Below are 20,137 nucleotides of genomic sequence, written 5' to 3' on the forward strand. Positions count from 1 at the left end.
TCATCAAGATAAGAAGCTTTTGCACAGCAAAAGATACCGTCAACAATCTCCAAGACAACCTACAGAATGGGAGAAAATATTTGCAAATTACTAGATAACGGACTAGTATAGGACAAATAAGAGGTGAGACCCTGTTTAAGTGTTTCTGGGTGATGTCACCACATTCCCAGATTCAGTGGACTAAACAACAGATGCTCATTCTCTCAGCTCTGGAGCCTGAGAAGTCGAAGGTCCAGGTGCAGGCAGATGTGGTGTCTGGAGTGCCCACGTCCTAGCATGTCCTTTCCCCCCCTTTCACATGGGGCCAGGGGGCATTGAGCTTTCCATGTCCTGATGTATAAGGTTCCTGATCACATCATGAGGCTCCATCTCCTGACTTCCTTGCTCCCCTAAGGCCCCAACTCCTTCTTCCATCACATAGATATGAGGTTCCAACCTGAGGATGGTAAAGATGATGACACACAGTTAGCTATATCAGCACCCGAAGGATCCATGAGTTATTCCCTGCAGGTGGAAGGTACTCCTCCACTTTTGTTCTCTCATAATTGTTAAGTGGAATTTGTCATCACACAGAATTCTTGAGTGTTACCTGCTCGCTCCTTGATCTCCAACACCCCATCTTCTCTTCCTGCCCCACCCATGGGAAATCCAGCAGGACCACTTGACTTGACATCAGGGAAATACAAATGAAAACCACACTAAGATGCCACTTATACAACTCAGAATGGATAAAGTAACAAGGCCGGAAGCAATAACTATAAGCAAGGATATTGAGAAAGTGGAACTTTCTCTTCTTTTGGTGGGAATGCAGGCTTATTCAGCCACTCCAGAAAACAGAATGGAATGTCATGAAAAAGTGAGAATAGAGCTACCCTAGGACACAGCCATTGAATTACATGGTATTTACCCCAAAGATGCAAAGTTAATGTAATTAAGGGACCCCTGCATCCCAATGTTCACAGCAACAATGTCCAGAATAGCCAAACTGTGGGAGGAATCATGATTCCCTTCTACAGAAGAGTGATAAAGAAGATGTGGAATGAGCCTCAGTGTCCATCGACAGATGAATGTTTAGAGAAGATGTGGTTTATATATACAATGGGACATTACTCAGCCATTAGAAATGACGAATAACCACCATTTGCTTCAATGTGGATGGAACTGGAAGGGATTATGCTGAGTGAAGTAAGTGATTCAGAGAAGGACAAACATTATATGGTTTCACACATACAAAGTACATAAAAATAGTGCAAGGGAACAAAGGGGAAAGGAGATAGAATGAGTGGGAATTATCAGACACAGTAACAGTACATGAGAAACTCCTACCTATGGGGGAAAAAAAGGAAGGAGTAGTGGAAGGGGAGTTGGTTGGTGGGTTGGGGTACCTGGATGACAGGAGCTGAGGGTGGCAATTGACGGAATGAGTACTGGCTGTTATATGTAGGCAAATCGAACTCCAATAAAAATATACAAAATATGTGGTTTATATATACAATGGGATATTACACACCTGTCAGAAATGATGAATAACATGAAATAGCATTTCCTTCAACATGGATGGAACAGGAGCTATTATAGTGAGAGAAATTAATCACAGAAAGGTAATGATATGGTCTCACCCATATGTGGAGTATAGGAAATATTGAAAGAGACCATAAGGGAAGGAGTGAAACTTAAGTGGGGTAATATTACAAGGAAGACAAATCATGGGAGACACATAACTCTGGAGGAAAAAAACCTGAGGGTCGCTGGAAGAGAGGGGGTGTGGGATGGGGAACTGGGTGATGGGAGTTAAGGAGGGGATGTGATATGATGAGCACTGAGTGTGTAGTAAATATTGGTAAATTCAATTTCAACAAAGAAAAAAATGGAAAAAATTCCTGGAACATCATACATGGACTGGGACGATCAAACAACAGACACTCATTCTCACAGATCTGGAATCTGGGACGTCTGAGGTCCAGGTGCAGGCAGATGTGGTCTCTGGAGAGCACCCACGTCCTACTCCATCCTTTCCCCATCACCTCACATGGGGCCAGGGTGCAGGGAACTTTCCCAGTCCTGGTTTATAAGGGCCCTGATCCTATCATGAGGCTGCACCTCCTTACCTAAGTGTTCCCCTAAGGCTCCACCTCCTTCCCCATCTCATGGACGTTCGGTTCCAACATGGGCATGGTAAAGGTCACACACAGTGATCTGACATCAGCACCAGAAGGATCCATGAGTTATTCCCTGCAGGTGGAAGGTTCTCCAATCCACCTCATCACACTGAGGTTCCTCATTGATCCAGTAGAAGCTTCTGGTTTATGAGCACATGGTGTATACATGACCTTCAGAACCAGATTGTGACCTTGGGGAGAGGACACCTTCCATCTGAGACCTGAGAAGGATCTTGGCCTATTTGTAGTATTATTTAAAGTTTCGTGTTCCTTCCATATATTATTCATCTCCTTTCCCTATGATTCAGACATCTGTCTACTGAGAATGACCATGTTTCTCTTTTTTCCTTCCAGTTCGATGCTTGTTTAGTGAAATGATTCCTCACACCATGTGCAGTCTTTACTGCCTGTTACCTCCCTGTCATTCCTTGCTCATTCTTCTCCTGCACCCAAAGGATAAGAAATCAAACAGTAACCCAGGAGTTCCCTCTTTTGATGCAGTTGGGACACTAACACCATACAAGCCCCTCCTGGAGCAGGACCCCATCCCACCACTGACCCACAACACACACCCGGAGCCAGTGTCCTTCCCCGGCACCATCCAGGCATTTATGACCTGATGAGAGGCCTGCCTGGCTCTCATCAGACATGAAGGTGAAGGTGATGAATGGTTATACTCTTGTGATTGTGTGTGTGTGTGTGTGTGTGTGTGCTTTGTGTGAATGACCTCTGAGTCCACATCCCTACCATGTCATGATGTCATGCAGGAAATCTCTCTCACTCCCAGGCTATTATTAACATTTTTGTAGAATGTCTCTTTACTCTTATGTTGACTGGGGATTCTGCTATACCGCAATGTGCAAGACAGCATGTTAGCTTGGGGTCCTGTGATCCTCAGTGATCACCACTAGGACTCATTAAAAGGTTCAGATGATGTGAATTGAGTTATTTGTAATTGATTAAAATTTCGGGTCAGGAGAATTTAAGTACAAGTAAGTGCAAGTTCTATATTTGAATTCTAGGTCTCTAAGAAAGAGACTGAATAGGTAAACACATGATCAAGTGTTCAGAGGGGCTCCTGGGGGGAAACTGCTCCATGGAGAGGAAGCCCGGTCCCTGACAGGAAACCTGCCCAGAACCAGCCTCTGCACCTGCTCCTGGGCCTTCAAGACACAAGTGGTGAGGAGTGTGCACCCCCTGGTGGTCCTGATCCCCTTCTACAGGGAGGTTTGTGTCTGGGCTCACACTGAGTTTGCCTCACTGTGTCCTTTGCACAGTAATACATGGCCGTGTCCTCGGCTCTCAGGCTGTTCATCTGCAGATACACTGTGTTCTTGGCGTTGTCTCTGGAGATGGTGAATCGGCCCTTCACAGCGTCTGTGTAGTATGTGCTACTTCCACCGCTGTTAATACCTGCGACCAACTGCAGCCCCTTCCCAGGAGCCTGGCGGACCCAGCTCATGCTGTAGCTACTGAAGGTGAATCCAGAGGCCACACAGGACAGTCTCAGGGACCCCGCAGGCTTCACCAGGTCTCCCCCAGACTCCACCAGCTGCACCTCACCCTGGACACCTGCAGACACAAGACATCCTGGTCAAACAACTGTCCCACATCCCCTCTTTCCCTCACTCACCTTCACTCACAGACTCAAGGTTTCTGGTTCTCTATTAATTACCTTGTAAAATAGCGACAAGGAAAACCCAGCTGAGCACAGACTCCATGGTAATTTGTCTGTGTTGTGTCCTGATCACTGAATCGGGTCACCTGGGGTTCCTGGGGCTGGGGCTCCTCTCCCAGCTGCAGGGTCGGGACTGGGCTGGTTTAATCAGTGAAGGGAAGGCCCTATTTGCATGTCCTCTGACCATATGACCAGCTACAGACTTACATTCGTGTATTTAAAGCCAACACAAGTGTTGCACCACAATTCTATAGCAATTTGTGTAGATGACCCTCTGACTATATGAAGTTCTAATGACAGTTATTTTTGAATTTCTTGATTCATTTCAAAAGACACATCAGTATAGGACATTTTCTGGAGATATTTCATCTTGTTAATAAATTTTAATCCTAAATATTTATTTTTGGTGCTAGTGGAAATCAGATCTTTTTTTTAAATTTTGTACATATAATTTGTATTTATTATGTAGGAATATATATTTTATTTGCTGATTTTATTTTTTTATTTTTTTTAATTTTTTATTGGTGTTCAATTTACTAACATACAGAATAACCCCCAGTGTCCGTCACCCATTCACTCCCACCCCCCGCCCTCCTCCCCTTCTACCACCCCTAGTTCGTTTCCCAGAGTTAGCAGTCTTTATTTGCTGATTTTATATACTGATTCTTTTGCTGAGCTCATGAGTTATTTCTTCCAGTTTTTATGTGACGTTTTTACTCATTGACTCTATTAAGATATTGTCATAGGAAAACTAATTATTTTCTTTCCAGGTTACCACTTTTTCTTTGTTTTTTAATGTAGTTTTCTTGCTACGTTTACTGGTAGGTCCTCCAGTCCGGGGCAGAAAGCATTTTCCTCTTGTCTTCAGGATGCATTGTCTGTTCTATTTGTTTTTTAAATGCATCCTATGTTTATTGCAGCCTTTTTTAAATAATAAATTTTTTTATTGGTGTTCAATTTGCCAACATACAAAATAACACCCAGTGCTCATCCCGTCAAGTGCCCCCTTCAGTGCCCTTCACCCATTCACCCCTTCCCCCCTCCATTATCCCCTTCCACCACCCCTAGTTCATTTCCTAGAGTTAGGAGTCTTCCATGTTCTAACTCCATTTCTGATATTTTCTACACATTTCTTCTCCCTTCCCTTCTATTCCCTTTCACTATTATTTATATTCCCCAAATGAATGAGACCATACGTTTGTCCTTCTCCGATTGACTTATTTCACTCAGCCATAATATGCTCCAGTTCCATCTTCATTGAAGCAAATGGTGGTTATTTGTCATTTTTAATGGCTGAGTAATATTCCATTGTATACATAAACCACATCTTCTTTATCCATTCATCTTTCGATGGTCACCGAGTCTCCTTCTCCAGTTTACCTATTGTGGACATTGCTGCTCTAAGCATCGGGGTGCAGGAGTCCCGGCATTTCATTGCATGTGCATCATTCGGGTAAGCAGTTGATATAAGGTAGACCTAGAGGAGACAATACATTTCATTTTGTATGTGGATGACCTACCTAATATAAAGTGACAGTCTACAACACAAATCAGGACAAGGTGAATCATCATGTCCTCTGCCCATTTCTGATTGTAGTTTTCACTTTGTGGTGTTTAGTTTGGTAATTTATTTTCCGATTTTGGAAACTAGCCTTACTCTGGAGATAGATTTGCAAATCTCTTCTCCCATTGTTTTTATTCTTCTGGAAGATTTTATTTATTTATTCATCAGAGATGGAGTGAGAGATTCAGAGACCAGCAGAGGGAGAAGTGGGCTCCCCACACGGAGCCTAATGCTGGTCTCAATCCTAGAGCTCTATACTCCCTCTGCCAAAGACAGATGTTCAACCTACACAGGCATCCCTATCTTTTCCAGTTGTTAGGTTGCTTTTTAATTATGTTGTATTTCCACAGCTGTACTACAGCTCCTTCCTTTATGTAGTGCATAGAGTTCACTTTTACTTTTGTTTGCCTTCCCTTTGGAGTTTCGAGTATGAAGAACCTCTTGTGACCGAGGTCACAAATTCTCCTTGATTTTGATAGTTTCTTGCCTCACATTTAGGTCTTTCATCTACTCTGAGTTTATCTTTGTGTGGAGTGTAAGAATGTGGCCCAGGTTCATTCTATTTGCAGCTGTCCAATGTTCCCAACACCACTTGTTCAAGAGATTGCCCTTGTTCCAGTCCATAGTCTTTTGTAATTTGTCGAGGATACGTTGGCCATAGAGCTGTGTGTCCATTTATGGGTTCTTTTTCTATTCCATTGACCATGTGCATGCTTTACTGTCACTATTATACTGTTTTGATGATCACAACTTTGAAATCTGGAATTCTGATGGCTTTTTCATTTTTTTAAGTTTTTATTTATTTACTCATGAGAGACACAGGGATACAGAGATAGTGGTAGAGACTCAGGCAGAGGGAGCAGCAGGCACCATATAGGGAGCCTGATATGGGACTTGTTCCCAGGTCTGCAGGATTAAGCCCTGGACAAAAAGGCAGTGCTAAAACGCTGAGCCACCCGGGCTGCCCTGATTTGTTTTTGTTTCAACATCCTTTTGCTCACTCAGAATCTTTTCTGTTTATTTACAAATTTTAGGCTTGTTGCATTGTCTAGAAAAATGTTGGTGGTGTTTTGATAGGGTCCTATCCTGAGGCTTCACCCTCGTTACCTAAGAGTTCCCCTAAGGCTCCATCTCCTTCCCCATTTCAATGTCATTAGGTTCCAACAAGGGCATGGTAGAGGTCACACAGAGGGAACTGATATCAGCACCTGACTGGTCAATGAGTTATTTCCTGCAGGTGGAAGGTTCTCCAATCCAGCTCCTCATCCTGGGGATAAACATGGATCCAGTAGAAGCTTCTGGTCTCTGTGCACAGTGTACCCATGACCTTCAGTACCACCTGGTGACCTTGGGAGAAGACAGGTTCCACCTGAGATCCTGGGTAGTACCTCAGGCATCTTCTATTATCATTTCATGATTTGTGCTGCTTTCTTGAGATCACTATTTCCCAATATTTCATATTGTTTCTCTCTACATCGATTTTTTTTATACGTGCATATATAGGTTGACCTATTTTGGACATCCTCAACATGGAGATATTAGTAATTTATTCCTATTTAGTGACAAGTCTAAAGAAGTGTAAGCCACTGTGTGCTCTGTGAATATAGAAATAACTGTTTCTTATAAAGAAACAAATTTTAAAATCACACACTGAAGAAGTCAACTCAGAATCTTGAGTCTATAGAGGCTCCCTGGGGGAATCTGCTCCATGGAGAAGATATAGAGCCCTACAGGAAACCTGCCCAGAACCTCCATCTGAACCTGCTCCTGGGCCTTCAAGACAAGAAGTGGTGAGGAGTCTGCACACCCATCATTTATTTCCCTTAACCTTTCCTCATGTTGTTTTAATTGTTTTCCCTTTTTTTTTCTCAGCTTACTTCCTTGTCATTAACTTGTATTCTATGTCACTCACTCTTTCTTCTATGTCATTAAGACTCATCATTAGCACTGAGGTGGGCACTTGATGAGATGAGCACTGGGTGTTATTCTGTATGTTGGCAAATTGAACATCAATAAAAAATAAATTTATTATTAAAAAAACAGACTCATCATTAGGACTTCCAGTTTAGATTGCATCTCATTTGATTGAGATTTTTAAATTTGGTCTAATTAGATGTAAATTCTGAATTCATGAAGTCTCTTGAATCCTTTATGCTTTTTTCCAGAGCCACTAGTAGCTTTCCAATTATGCTTCTGAATTGGGTTTCTGAATATGAGTTGTAATCCAAGTTCTGTAAGTCTGAGGCAGAGAGTATTGTTTCTGTTTCTTTCTTTTGTGGTTATTTCTTCTGTCTAGTCATTTTGCTCAGTGCAGAGTGGCTGTTTCAGCGGGCTGCATTAAGAATATTAACCACAACCTGAGTAAATTTCACCCTAGATAATTCTGACAAAGTAGGAGGCCAGGAATGGAAAACAAAGTACGGAATGAAATAAAGCAAAAGATCCCCTTAACTGAAAATCAAATTTTAAAACTAAGTAGTAAACAATAAATTCCAAGAATCACAAAGGAGAGAAAAAAAAGAAAAGAAGAATTAAAAAGGGGGAAAAAACCAAAAGTAAACAGGAAAAGAAGGAAGAGTACCATCTAGTTCTATATACTGTAAATCCTTCTCTATACCTCTCTAGGTTTCCAGCGCTGGTGGTCAAGAACTTGTTGCTCTTCTGACCTTACAGCTGGCATTCTGCGGGTGGGGGTTGCTGTGCTGATTCTCATGTGCATGTGCCTGGTTGGAGATTCCAGATTCAAGAGATCTAATCGGGCTTTTAGATACTATTCTCTTTACCCACCAGCCTACTTCGGATGACTGACAACAGTTCTTGCAGGATCTCTTCACCACCGAAGAGAGAGAACGAATTCAGATGGAAGCCTGGAAGTCTGTCCTGGGAGAGGACAGACAGCTGACTCAAAACCCAGACCTCATAAATGCTGCCTTCTCTCTATCCCGCCCCACCTGGGACTACAACTCAGCTGAAGGTAAGGAGAGGCTCCAGGTCTACCGCCAGACTCTAATGGCAGGTCTCCAGTCTGCCGCTTGCAAGCCTACCAATCTGGCCAAGGTATATGATGTGAGACAAGGTAAGGATGAGAGTCCAGCAGCCGTCTTAGATAGAATCATGGAAGCTTTTAGACAGTACACCCTTATGAACCCAGAAGCCCCAGAAACAAAGGCTGCAATTATCATGGCTTCTGTTAACCAGGCTACTTTGGACATTAAAAAGAAATTGCAGGAGTAGAGAGACTAGGAGAGAAGAGCTTACAGGACTTAGTAATAGTAGCAGAAAGAGTCTATAATAATAGAGAAAGTCTGGAAGAGAAACAAGCCAAACTATGTGACCAGCAGACCTGAAACCTGGCCAAGATCCTGCTGGCCACAACCACGGAGGACCCACGGGAACGACTGAGGCACCTCAAGAAGCTGGCTTCAGGGACATGTAAGGAGGATGGCCCTGGTCCCCGTCAGGTGTGCCCTAAGCTGAACAAAAACCAATCTGCTTATTGAAAAGAAGAGAGCCACTGGGTAAAAAAACTGAGGTATGGTTTTCCTGTTAAGACTGGATCAGACAACAGCTCAGGATTCGTCTCTAAGGTAACACAGGGAGTGGCACTAGCACTTGGGGCAGACTGGAAATTACATTGTGCATATAGGTCCCAAAGCTCAGGACAGGTAGAGAGCCTGAACAGAATATTAAAGGAGACTCTAAATTAGCCCTGGAGACTGGCGGGGACTGGGTGACTCTCCTCCCCTTCGCCCTATATAGGGTGAGGAACTTCCTGTATAAGATCGGACTGACTCCCTACAAGATCATGTTGGGTCTTGCTCCACCTATTATATCCAATTTAAAACCTGAGGTGCTTGCTGAATTTGATGATCACCAACTCCTTTTCTCCCTCCAAATGTTACAACGAATCCATGAGCAGTTGTGACCATAACTGAGGGCCTTCTAAAAGACTGGGCGACATCTGGGTCCCCAAGGATACCGGCCAAGTGACTGGGTGTAGGTGAGGAGATACCAACACCAGACACTTCAACCTCACTAGAAGGGACACTACATTGTGATCCTGACCACACCAAATGCTCTCAAGGTTGATGGGATTACTCCCTGGGTCCACTACACCCACGTCTGGCCAGCTGACCCACACGCCATTATCATGGATTTTGTTCCAGAATGGAAAGGCCACAATCCCCTAAAGCTAAGACTGCACCGTTCTCACTTTCTCCACTAACGTTGCTTATGCCTGTCCTCTTCATGCCAGAACCAATCTCCATTAGCCATTTAAAAATGTGAACCCAATTCAGCCTTACTTTTAAAGTCTTTTAAGGTTTAAAAAGATGGGAGCATCTTAAGTGTAGAGAGGCTTTCGCAAGCAAGAAGGGGGGTTATGTGCTGCCCCAAAAGAGGAGTGTTGCTTCTTTACTGGCCACTCAGGAAAGGTCCGGGAATCTGTGGCAAAAGTCAGAAAAGGTTTGGCTAGACATAAACGGGAGCAAGAACAGCAACAAGGTTGGTTTGAATCATGGTTTAATCATTCCCCTGGCTCACTCGGAGACCAACGTGGACCCACGATTGGGTCTGTCCTTAGGTTCCTCTGTGAGGGAGAAATGTGGAGGCTGAGAAAATTTAAGGCCATTCCACCTCAAGTTTAGCATTATCACAAGTACAGCCATCTAAGACCCCTGTAAAGAAGAGCTGAACTTTACAGAAAAAACTGCAGAATGTCCTCAGCAGGGAATCCCATATCACAAGACAACGGCCCAAGCCAGTGGCAGAAAGCTCCATATTAGAATGAGAACAGAGCTCCATGCCCTTGAAAGCCCCATATCAGAATGTAAACAAAACTTGAGAAATTCCTCCACCACTTCTGAAAATCCCTTAGACCAGCCCATAAAAAACACAGCTGTAACCCACTTCGGGGTCAGAGTTCCTGCTCCACTGTGTTGGGTATACTGGGATCCAAGCTCGAGCTTGCTAATAAACCCTCTTGCACTTGCATCGGTGTCGGCTCCTTGGGGGTTTCTCAGATTTGCAATGTTGGGCACAACAGATCAGCATTAAGGAGGGCATGTGATGTGAAGAGGACTGTGTGTTATACAATATGCTAGCAAATTGCATTTAAATAAAGACAATATAAACGACCTTATCCTGGTTCGCCTGCTGGAACATCCTACATGGACTTGATGAATCAAACAACAGACACTCATTCCCATAGACTTGGAGCCTGGAAACCCTGAGGTCCAAGAGTAGGCATATGTGGTGTCTGGCGACCATCCACATCCTAGCCTGTCCATTCCCTGTCACCTCACATTGGTCCAGCGTGCAGGGAGCTTTCCCAGTCCTGGTGTATAAGGGACCTGATCCCATCATGAGGCTGCACACCTTCTGACCTAAGTGCTCCGCTAAGGCTCCACATCTGCCTCACATCACATGGGCGACAGGTTTCAGCATGCAGATGGTAGAGGTCACACCCAGGGAACTGATATCAGCACCTGAAAGATCAAGGAGTTGTTCTATGCAGGTGGGAGTTCCTCCAATCCAGATCCTAACCATGAGGATCCTCATGGGTCCAGTAAAAGTTTGTGGTCTCTGCATGTGCACAGTGTACACCTGATCTTCAGAACCAGCTGCTGACCTTGGGGAGAGGACAGCTTCCACCTGAGGCTCCACGTAGGACCTTGGTGTATTTGTACTATAATTTTGTGTTATGTGCTTCTTCCATATATCGTTCATCTCCTTTCCCAGAGAATCAGATATTTGTCTACTTAGAATGACCATTTCTCTCTTTTGTCTTCCCAATTTCCTTACTTGTTTAATGTAATTAATCTTCACATCATTATTTTGTTCTTAAATTTTCTCTTTAATATTTATATTATATGTATATTGTATACTTATTTTTTCTAATTTCATTTTATTTATTTTAAGAAAATTTTATGATATGTATTCCTGCAAGAGGTATACATATGTGATATGTATTCCTACAGGAGGTAAACCCACCATTTGCTTCGACATGGATGGAACTGAAGGGTATTACGCTGAGTGAAAAAAATCAATCAGAGAAAGACAAACATTATATGGTCTCATTCATTAGGGGAATATAAATAATAGTGAAAGGGAATAGAGGGGAAGGAAGAAGAAATAGGTAGGAAATATCAGAAAGGGAGACAGAACATGGAAGACTCCTAACTCTGGGAAATGATCTAGGAGTGGTGGAAGGGGAGGAGGGCGGCAGGTGGGGGTGACTGAGTGGCAGACACTGAGGGGGGCACTTGACGGGATGAGCACTGGGTGTTATTCTGTATGTTTGCAAATTGAACACCAATAAAAAATAATTTATTATTTAAAAAAAGCAAAATGATCCACATGAATTTTTATCAGGGAAATACAAATGAAAATCACAAGAAGATAACACTTCTACAACTCAGAATGGATACACTAACACGGCTGGAAATGACAAATATTGCAGAGCATGTGGAGAAAGGGAGAACTCTTCCACTGTTGGTAGGAATGAAAGCTGGTGCAGGCTCCTCAGATAATGGAATCAAATTTATTCAAAAACTGAGAATAGAGCCACCCTATGAACAAGCCATTGCTATACTGGGTATTAGCTTCAGAGACACAGATATAGTTAAATGAAGGGTCACCTGCACCCCAGTGTTCACAGCAGCGATGTTCACCATAACTAAACTGGGAGGAACTATGGTGTTCCTTGACAGGAAAAAGGATAAAGAAGATGTGGTTTATATATAAATTGAAGTATAATTAAGTCGCTAGTAATTATGTATAACATGAAGGAACATTCACATCAACATGGCTAGAACTTGAGGTATTATATTGAAGAAAATAAACCAATCACTGATACGCAATGATATGGTCTCAGTCATATGTGGAGTATAAGAAATATTGAAAGAGACCAAAAGGGAAGGAGTGGAACTGACCGGGGTAATACTAGAGAGGAAGGTAAACCATGAGAGTCACTTAACTCTGGTAATTAAACTGAGGGTCACTGGAAGGGAGGTTATTGTGGGGATGGGGTAACTGGGTGATGGGCATTAAGGAGGGTACGTGATGTAATGAGCACTGGGTGTATAGTAAATTTTTGAAAATTGGATTTAATTAAATAATAATAGTAATAATAAAAATAATAATTATTATTATTAAGAAGAAGAAGAAGAAGAAGGAGGAGGAGGAGGAGGAGGAGAAGGAGGAGGAGGAGGAGGAGAAGGAGAAGGAGAAGAAGAAGAAGAAAAGGTAGAAGAAGAAAACTTTAGCCTGTGCTGGCTGCTGTAACATCTAAATGGATTTAGCAAATCAAAGAACGACCTTCATTTCCTATAGTTCTGGAGTCTGCGACATCTTACGTCCAGGTGCATGCAGATGTGGTGTCTGGAGAGCACCCACGTCCTATTCTGTCCTTTCCCTGTCACCTCATATGGAACAGGAGGCATGGAGATTTCCACGTCCTGGTGAATAAGGTTCCTGATCCCATCATGGGGATCCAACTGCTGACTTACATGCTCCCGAAGGCCCCACCTCCTCCTCCCATCTCATGGGCCTTAGATTTCAACAAGGGGATGGTAGAGGTCACACACAATGAGCTGATATCTACACCTGAAGGATCAATGAAAGGACCTCCTCCAACTTTCTTCCCTTATTTTTCATAATTGTTTAGTGGCAGTTTTCACCACACCATGTTTTTGAATGTTACCTGATAACTCCTGGATCTCGAGTCCTACCTGTTCTCCTCTTGCCCTACTTGTCAAACTGCTGTGACTGCCTTAGTGTGCTCATAATGACTGCTTTGAGAAACTATGATTTTATTAAGTAATATTCCAGACTTCAGACTTTGTGTCCACGTGGTTCTTTGTAATGCTTTTAGCATGTCAATCTTGGCTTTTAGGTGTCAAGTGTCCCCATAGAGTGATTTTATCCTACCCCTTAAATTGTAGAGGTTTTGTTCATATGTTCTGGTGCACATTTCAGTGAGTCAGAATCTTGGCCTGTGCTCCTCTCCACAGGACTTACTGGCCCTCTTGAAACACCTGATGGACAGACTGACAGGGTTCCTGAGATATGTGGACCCCTGCTGTATCAAGGATCACATGATTCTGCTAAATTTAGAATATAGCTGAATTTCAGTGTTTCAGGTAATGTACTTGGATTTGTAACTCTCTATCAACTCAGTCACTGTGTGTCACTCCAGTCAAATCTGTGATTTTCTGTAATGGCTTTGATAAGCTTACCTGATGCTGAATGAGCTACATTCATGCAGAGTTTGGGATATAATAAACTGATGTCAGGATGAACATTTTCCATTATATAGCCTATATGTCTATTTTTCTTATCCCTCCTAAATAAACAGTGTAATGCTGCCTTTCCACTCTAAGTTTTTGATGAATTCCTTTTACATTCAAATAGTATATTCCATCTAAGAGAAGAAAAATATCTACCCTTGAACCCCTCGACAGATTTATCGGGCATTTTTGATAATAAGTGTGGCAGGAAACTGTTGAAGGAGCCTCGGTGTCCATTGAAAGATGAATGGGTAAAGAAGATGTGGTTTATATATATAATGGAATATTACTCAGCCCTTAGAAATGACAAATACCCACCATTGGACTCGATGAGGATGGAACTGGAGGGTATTATGCTGAGTGAAATAAGTCAATCAGAGAAGGACAAACATTATATGGTCCCATTCATTTGGGGAATATAAATAATAGTGAAAGGGAATAGAGGGGAAGGGAGAATAAATGGGTAGGAAATATCAGAGAGACAGAACATGGAAGACTCCTATCTATGAGAAAAGAAGTAAGGGTGGTAGAAGGGAGGAGGGTGGGGGTGGTGGTTACTGGGTGGTGGGCACTGAAGGGGCACTTGACAGGATGAGCACTGGGTGTTATGCTGTATGTTGCCAAATTGAACACCAATAAAAAATAAATTTATTAAAAAATAATAAAATAAAAGGAAAAAACCAAATGTGTCAGGAAAATTCAGTTTCAACTCAATTTCAATCTGTGCCTCTAATCAACCTTAAATTTGGTTTTCTCAGATCAGTCCCTCTGACCCTGTGGCTGTGCACACGACTTCTGTTCTGTCTCCAAATCTAACACATTCCAACTTTGAATGGATCATATGCATCAGGAAAACTGCCAGAAGAGCCCACCAACCAAAAGGTGCCTGTGTCCACTTCACAAAGACATGGAGTCTTGCCTATAATATTCCTGAAATTCTAGTCCGTGGGAAAACTACCTGCCCTCCTAGAAGCCCCATCTCACTCCTAGGAGGTGCATTGCCTCTTTATGTCACTTGTTGGATGACCTTAGGTGTATGAACCCCATAGGTCAGCATGTAATTCCTGCAACATAACGTAATGATTGTACAATATTGAATAGGCTTGTACAAACAAAAATAAGTCCATAGGATCCAGAATCAGAGTCGGGGGTGAAATAAGTTTAGGACATTCTGAAACAAAATACCAGAGTTCAAGGTGGACAACCAACATATAAATCAGAAAGAATTCAACACACCATCTTTAGTATAAGAAAATATGGGAGGAAGGAGTTAAGATGTCAGAGGATGAGGGCGACTCAGGGCTTGTCACATCCCTGGAATAGCTGGATGCTTATTGAATCATTTCAAACATAGGAGAAATTGATCAGAGATGAAAGAATATAAACTGCAATACTCATAAAAAATACTGAGTATCTCTGTGTGTGTGTGTGTGTTTCTTGTGAATAAGCAAATAGAATCTTAAAAAATAATACTGAGCAGGTTTTGGAGTGTTGGAGCTGTGGAGTGTTGACTTAGGGGAGAGTCAACTATTGGGATGACAGTAAGAAAGAGGTTGCTTGCAGAAGCTACTGTCAAGGATTTTAAGGACAAGAGAGGAACGTGTGAACCTTAAGAATTCTGATCCTGCACTGAACCCCGAATTTATAGCAGCAATGTCCACAATACCCAAACTGTGGAAGGAAAAACGGTGTCCATCGAAGGATGAATGGATAAAGAAGATGTGGTCTATGTATACAATGGAATATTACTCAGTCATTACAAACGACAAATACCCACCAATTGCTTCGATGTGAACGGAACTGGAGGGTAATATGCTGAGTGAAATAAGTCAGTCGGAGAAAGACAAACATTATATGGTCTCATTCATTTGGGGAATATAAAAATTGTGAAAGGGAATAAAGGGGAAAAGAGAAAAAATGAGTCGGAAATATCAGAAAGGGAGACAGAGCATGAGAGACTCCTAACTCTGAGAAACGAACAAGGGGTGGTAGAAAAGGAGGTGGGTGGGGTGGGGGTGACTGGGTGATGGGCACGGATGTGGGCACTTGATGGGATGAGCCCTGGGTGTTATTCTGTATGTTGGCAGATTGAACACCAATTAAAAAAAAAAAAGAATTCTGGTCCTGCATGGAGCGAACCTGGTATGATGGTGCTCAAGTGGCAAAGTGGGGGAAATTTCCAGGATCTGCGGTCCCCCTGAGTCCTGCAAAGAAAAAATGGCAGCATATGATGGATGATTAAGAAGAACAGGATTCTGGAGATGGGTAAACATTATGTCTGAGTGCAGGCGTTGTGATTTGTGCTTCCATAAACTGAACCCTGTTTGGTCCTGTGACTTCTATCCTGAGACAAGCAAGCAGAAAGTAAGAGACCATGAGACCCTTGCTCAGAAGACCATGCCAGGTCCACACCACAGAAATCCCTCTTATTGACGTTTAGAGACTCGTTCATGTGCCAGAGATAAACCAGCTTAGACACAAGCAGGGTGAACATGGGGTTCAGTTGTAAACTGAGGACAGAAAGGGCTTGATGGCTCTCCTGTGAGGGCTCCCTGAAGACTGGAAGTGCAAACATTCAACTCCAGGATAGAGGTAGGAGGCCATGTTCAGAACAGCTCTCTGATGCAGCCAGGAAGAGAGTCATAAAATCCCCAAAACAGGCCTCAACAAGGTAGGGTGTGAGCATCAAAAGAGGAAACTAAACCAATAGCAAATGATAACAATCCATTGCCAACTACACTGTGAATTTACAGATTCATCCAAGCCCATCTCAGGTCCAGGTCTGCACACTGTCAGAGGAAATGTGTGCTCCATCCCTTGCTCCATCCTCTCACATTATGTTCTGAGTGTGCGTGTTTGGAGACAGCTGGTATCTGTATAAATATTAGTGAAATTGGCAAAACCAACTACTGCCTTGCTTCTGGGCATTTGGAGCTGCTCCACTGCCTTGCTGACCATGAGTGGACTAACCTTCCCTGAAACAGCTTCACCGTCATGTAAGTTCACATGTAGACTATGGATTAGGATGGTAGGGCTGTTAGATATTGACATGACCAGGTCATGTTACCTGGTTTTTGCATATCCCATGACAAAAATGATTGCATTTAAATACAATGATAAAGAGTGATAAAGAGTAAATAAGTCATGTAGGTCCCTTGAGGGGTTTCATTGAGGAAATCCTAAAGGGAATCTGAACTCATGCCCAGATGGAGAGTCACTGATGCAGGTGGTTTTGAAATGAGGACACAGGGCACCACATGTTCGCAAGTGACAAGGCACATATGTCACAACCATCACTACAACACAACCCTGTAAGGTGATGGAGAGACACAAATCCCACTGGGTCATCACATTCTCATCTTCTGAAACGTTATAAAAGAACATCCTTATACTGAAGATCCAAAGTGTCTGAGTATCTCTGACTCTCTTGTATCATTATTCTCCTTCTGTGTGTCCACTGTGACTTTTGACAGATACCTATGGTTTGCAACAGGTTAGTCCTAGTTCCAGGTGAAAAATGCACCCTTCACTGGAAAAGGGAGGCTAATGGATAGTTTTCAAAAAAATTCAACAGGGCAATGCCAGAGCATCAATGTGTCCCTAATATCTCTGTGTGTGCCATAAAAATCTTAGGATTATATGTTCATACTCTGCGAAAAAATGTCCAGGATGATTTGATAAAAATTGCTTTGAATATGTAGAAGGTTCTGGGCAGCATAGAAAATTTTACAATAGTTATTTTTCATTTTGTCTTAAATATTTTTTATTTATTCACGAGAGTCACAGACGGATGTAGAGAGTTAGGCAGAGGGAGAAGCAGGCTCTCTTCCAAAAGCCTGATGCAGGACACCATCCCAGGACCCCAGGATCACAACCTGAGCCAATTGCAGGCACTCAAACTCTGAGCAACACAGGTGCCCTCACAATATTCATTGTTCTAATCCATAAGTACAGAAGTTTTTCCACCTCTTTGCATCTTCTTCGATTCCTTTCCTAAGTCGCCAAATAGAAACATTTTGGCCAAAAAAAAATCCTACAGCTGTTGGGCAAAACAATCTTTTCAGAAAAGCTCTATTATAAAGTCTTTATCATCAAGATAGCCTGGTACTGGCAAAAACAACACATAGATCAATGGAAAAGAGCAGAGAACGCAGAAATGGACCCTCAACTCTATGGGCAACTACTCCTCAAGAAGCAAGAAAAAATATCTAATGAAAAAATGCCTCATCAATAAATGGATCTGAAAAAAATTAGACAGCCACCTGATAAGAATGAATGTGGACCATTCAGCTACAGCAAACACAAACATAATCTCAAAATGGATGAAGTACCAAAATCTGAGACACAAAAGCTTCAAAATCATAGAGGAGAATTCAGGTAGCAACTTTTTGTCCTCAGCTGCAGTGAGTGCTACCACGGCACCTTTCAAAAGGCATAGGAAACAACAGGGAAGCATAGGGAAAGCCAACTATTAGGACTTCATCATGGTAGAATCTGTACAACAGTGCAACAAGCGACGAAATGAAAGGCAACATACAGAATAGGAAAGATATTTCCTTAACAACATCAGCACCCAACAAGACAAACAATCCAGTGAAGAAATGGAGAGAAGGCACAAACAGCCATTTCTCCAAAGAAGACCTACATATGGCCAACAGGCAGATGAGAAAAATGATCCACATGACTTGTCATCAGGGAAATAGAAATGAAAACCACACTAAGATCCCACTTATACAACTCAGAATGGATAAAGTAACAAGGCTAGGAAACAATAAATATAAGCGAGGATATTGAGGAAGTGGAACTGTCTCTTTCACCTTTGGTGGGAATGCAGGCTTGTTCAGCCACTCCAGAAAATAGAAAGGAATGTCCTGAAACAGTGAGAATAGAGCCGCCCTATGATGCAGCCACTAAACTACAGGGTATTTACCACAAATACGTAAATTTAATGAAATGAAGGGACCCCTGCACCCCAATGTTCACAGCAGCAATGTCCACAATAGTCAAACCATGGTAGGAATCATGAAGCCCCTCTACAGAAAAGTGGATAAAGAAACGGTGGAAGGAGCTTCAATGTCCATCGACAGATGAATGGATAATGGAGATACGGTCTATATATACACTGGGACATTACTCAGCCATTAGAAACAACGAATACCCATCATTTGCTTCAACGTGGATGGACGTGAAGGGTATTATGCTGAGTGAAGTAAGTGATTCAGAGAAGGACAAACATTTTATGATTTCACTCATAAAAAGAACATAAGAAATAGTGCAAGGGAATAAAGGGGAAAGGAGATAGAATGAGTTGGAATGATCAGAGATAGTGACGGTACATGAGAAACTCCTAAGTATGGGGGAAAAAACAATGAGAGTGGAAGGGGAGATGGTCGGGGGGTTGGGGATCCTGGATGACAGGAGCTGAGGGGAGTAATTGTCGGAATGAGTACTGTCTATATGTTGGCAAACGGACTCCAATAAAAAATATACTCAAAATGTGGTTTATATATACAATGGGATATTACACAGCTGTCAGAAATGATGAATAACATGAAATAACATTTCCTTCAACATAGGTGGCCCTGGAGGTATTATGTTGAGAGAAATTAATCACAGAAAGGCAATGATATGGTGTCATTCATATGTGTAATATAGGAAATATTGAAAGAGACCATAAAGGAAGGAATGAAAATTAGTGGGGTAATATTACAGAGGAAGACAAATCATGAGAGACCCTTAACTCTGGGGAAAAAACACTGAGGGTCGCTGGAAGGGAGGGGGTGGACAATGGGAAACTGGGTGATTGGAGTTAAGGAGGGCACGTGAGGTGATGAGCACTGAATGTGTAGTAAATATTAGTAAATTCAATTTAAACAAAGAAAAAATTACTTTAGGCTGTTCCAAGTCCTGGAATATTGTACATGGACTGGATTGAGCAAACCACAGACACTCATTCTCACAGATCTGGAATCTGAGACATCTGATGTCCAGGTGCAGGCACATCTGGTGTCTGGAGAGCACCCAGGTCCTAGACCGTCCTTTCCCCATCACCTCACATGGGGCCAGAATACAGGGATATTTCCCAGTCCTGGTGTATAAGGGCCCTGGACCTATCATGAGGCTGCACTTCCTGACCTCAGTGCACCCCTAGGGCCCCACCTCCTCCCCAAATCCCATGGAACAGGATCCTGTCCCCACCACTGACCCACAACACACACCCGAAGCTAGTGGCCTCCCTGGCACCATCCAGGCATTTATGACGTGATGAGAGGCTTGCCTGGCTCTCATCAGATATGAAGGTGAAGGTATTTAAAGCTTGTTCTCTCATGATTGTGTGTGTGTGTGAGTGACCTCAGAGTCCACCTCCCTACCATGTCATGCTGGGAATTTTTCTCACTCCCAGGCCATTTTTAACATTTTTGTAGAATGTCTCTTTTCACTTATGTTG

General features: G+C 42.6%; 2 pseudogenes and 1 gene segment (V, D, J or C); all 3 read right to left on the reverse strand.

Moving 5' to 3' along the window:
* The window catches only part of LOC144321274 (immunoglobulin heavy variable 3-74-like), a 182,744-nt gene that overhangs the window by 81,394 nt on the left and 81,213 nt on the right, over positions 1 to 20,137 (reverse strand).
* The window catches only part of LOC144321313 (immunoglobulin heavy variable 3-23 pseudogene), a 116,005-nt pseudogene that overhangs the window by 51,361 nt on the left and 44,507 nt on the right, over positions 1 to 20,137 (reverse strand). The gene's annotated exons all lie outside the window — the stretch shown is intronic.
* On the reverse strand, positions 295 to 3,973 carry LOC144321315 (immunoglobulin heavy variable 3-23 pseudogene; annotated as a pseudogene). Its single transcript, XR_013387020.1, has 3 exons — positions 3,835 to 3,973; positions 3,416 to 3,731; positions 295 to 436 (listed from the first exon to the last, which is right to left on the reverse strand). The product of XR_013387020.1 is annotated as an immunoglobulin heavy variable 3-23 pseudogene (transcript).

Source organism: Canis aureus, chromosome 9, assembly GCF_053574225.1.
Source record: "Canis aureus isolate CA01 chromosome 9, VMU_Caureus_v.1.0, whole genome shotgun sequence".
In the NCBI taxonomy this organism is placed as follows: Eukaryota; Metazoa; Chordata; class Mammalia; order Carnivora; family Canidae; genus Canis; species Canis aureus.